This window comes from Perognathus longimembris, chromosome 15, assembly GCF_023159225.1.
Source record: "Perognathus longimembris pacificus isolate PPM17 chromosome 15, ASM2315922v1, whole genome shotgun sequence".
NCBI lineage: Eukaryota > Metazoa > Chordata > Mammalia > Rodentia > Heteromyidae > Perognathus > Perognathus longimembris.
Window position 1 is genome coordinate 44,371,698 of NC_063175.1, and position 3,180 is coordinate 44,374,877.

The 3,180-nt window shown below is 40.2% G+C and overlaps 1 pseudogene; it reads left to right on the top strand.

Moving 5' to 3' along the window:
• The first annotated feature begins 944 nt into the window (after positions 1-944).
• LOC125364015 lies at positions 945-1,266 on the top strand (annotated as a pseudogene).
• The last annotated feature ends 1,914 nt before the right edge of the window (positions 1,267-3,180 follow it).

Below are 3,180 nucleotides of genomic sequence, written 5' to 3' on the forward strand. Positions count from 1 at the left end.
ATGGATAATAAAATGTGGCCTTGCAATCTCTTTTTATCCTTTTCTATCCCCACAGGGAACTCAGCAAGTTTTCTTCATAATCAGAAAGTACTCATAGTGACTAAAAAAAAAAATTACAGGATCCCATTTCAGAAATGTGGACTGGAAATCACAGTAAATAAGCCCCTTAAAAGTACTGCTAAATGAAACAGAAGAAATAAAAGTCAATCACCTTAGATGACTAACTTAAAGGAAAAAAGTAGCCTCACCAAACATTACTCGCTATGATCATCTCATTTGAGCTATAAAAGGTATCTATAGAACTACATAGACACTAAAAAAAGGGGGGGGAGAATCTGGACAAACAGACAAGAAGAATGGACAAAAAGCATCTGGAAAAAGTAACAAAGCAATTGGTTATCTCTGAGTAGCAGAAATTTATTTTCATCTTTATAGTATTTCCCCAAAAAATATGTTAAAATCCTAATACCTAGTAGCTCAGATGAAGCCTCATTGGAAATAAGCGTGTTGCAGACCTAACTGGCTAATGAAATCACCCTGTAGGGGAGTGGGATGTAATCTGACTGCTGTTCTTACATGAGCAGATGGATGTGGATGAGGAGATGCCCATGAAAATATATAAATGCACAAGGTCGTGTGATGATAGATGCAAACCCAGAAATGCCAAAGATTGATGATGGCCCAAGGAGACAATAGGTAGAGTCAGGCAGGCAATTATCTTCCTCCAGGTTCCCAAGAAACACCAGCTTGATTTAGAACTTCATGTCCCCAGGACAATAAGGAAATAAATATCTCTTGGTTTAATCAACCCTCTTTGTTGTACTTTGTTAAGGTAGTCTTAGGAAACAACTTGTTGAACTTCCATTTGTAAGTTTTTATTTTCAACAAAGCATATATATTGTGTGAATAGTTCTTTTAATAAAAACTGAAGAGGCAGTGTGGGTATGTCCACCAACAACATGTTGGACCCATGGAAGCCCAATGAAGTGCTCAGGTACAGGCCCCCGACTAGTGAAGGTAATCCGGCCCTGGACAACCCAATGCTGGATTACATGAACCTGCTGGGCATGATCTTCAGCAGGTGCGGCCTCATGCTTAAGCTGAAGTGGTGTGCTTGGGTCGCTGTCTACTGCTCCTTGATCAGCTTTGCCAATCCCCAGAGCTCTGAGACACTAAGCAGATGATGAGTGGCTTTATGTTCTCTCTCTCTCTGCTATGGTGATATCCTATCTACAGAACTCTCAGCCCATGACGCCCTCCTGGTGATGTCAGCCCCAAGGTGTCACGTTGTGGACTCGCTTTATCCACCTTCTGGCATAGCCTTCAGCTGCCTCCATCTCTTGCCCTCAGCTGCTGCCCTGTGGGCTCAGGGCCCCCAGCTGGAGGGAGGGAACCTGTTCCCCTGGGGTCCCACTTCTGCTCCATTGTAGAGGGAAAAGCCTTAGGCTTTACCCTTTCCTACCCGACTTGCTGTGGGGGAGACACTTCATATTTCAGAGTGTTGGGGGTTTTTTTTCTTGTGTACAGTGGTTGATAATAAAGTTTTTCACTCTGGCAAAAAAAAACTGAAGAAAATGAAGGAAGGAAAGCGAGGAATGGGAAAAAAGGGGGAAAGAAAAGGAAGAAAAGTTAATGAGATTGATTTTTCTTATTTTAATTTTTATTGTCAAACTAATGTACAGAGAGGTTACAGTTTAATACGTTAGGCATTGGATACATTTCTTGTACTGTCTGTTACCTCCTCCCTCATTCCCGCCTCCCCCCTCTCCCTTCCCCTCTCCCCCCATGAGTTGTTCAGTTCATTTACACCAAACAGTTTTGCAAGTATTGCTTTTGGAGTCATTTGTCTTTTTATCCTGTGTCTCTCGATTTTGGTATTCCCTTTCAGTTTCCTAGTTCTAATACCAGTATACATGGTTTCCAATGTATTCAGATAAGATACAGTGATAGTGCAGGTACAACCATAGGAAGGGGATACAAGAGGATCATCAACAATAGAAGCTACGGTTTCACATGGCATGTTGAAAGTAATTACAACAGTGATATAACAATCGTTTCCATAACATGGAGTTCATTTCACTTAGAATCATCTTATGTGTTCATAAGGGCATAGCTATTGAGCTCTTGTGATCCTCTGCTGTGACTTGCCTAAACCTGTGCTAATTATTCCCTCTGAGGGAGACCATAGAGTCCATGTTTCTTTGGGTCTGGCTCACTTCAATAAGGAAATGGAAGGACTTGATTTTTCTTATTGTTAACAACCTTAGATCATGACATAGGGAATATCTAATGAAAGATACTTAATTTTTTAAAATACTTAACAAAAATCATAGCTAGCTTGGGACCAATGGCTCATGTGTGTAATTCTAGCTTCTTAGGGGGCTGGATCAGAGGATTGAAGTTTTAAGCCATCCTATGCAGGAAATTCTCTAAGACTCTTATCTCCAATTAACCACCAAAAACTGGAAGAGAAGCAGTGACTCAAGTGGTAGAACATCATTCTCGAGCAAAAAAAGCTGTGATATAATGCCCAGACCCTGAGTTCAAGCCTCAGTACTAGCACAAAAACAATCATAGTTAATGGAACAGTGAAATGTTAGAATGAACATCTCCCTGTAGCCCATGGTCACTCCATCCACTGACACATAACTATATCTTATTATATGTTACCTTCCTCCAACTACTAGCAAAGAGTCTTTTGTTTTCCTTCATCTTCTTTATTGTCAAAGTGAAGTACAGAGGGGTTACAGTTTCATATATAAGACAAGTATATTTCTTATCGAACTTGTTACTTCCTCCCTCATTTTCCCCTGTCTTCCCCTGTCCCACATCCCCACCCATGACTTATACAGTTAGTTTACCCCAAATGGTTTTTAAAGTATTGCTTTTGGAATCATTTGTCTTTTCATCCTTTGATTCTCGATATTGGTATTCCCTTTCCCTTCCCTAGTTCTAATACACATATATACAGTATCCAGGGTACTAAGGTTGGTTACAGGATTCGCAGAAGTAAAACAATAGGAAAGAAATACAAGAGAAAAAAAGGTACAGTTTTACCTGGCGTGTTGAAAATAACTTCAACGATGATATACCACTTATTTCCATAACTTGGAGTTCATTTTGCTTAGCATCATCTTATGTGTTCATATAGGCACAGCTATTGAGCTATTGTGATCGTCT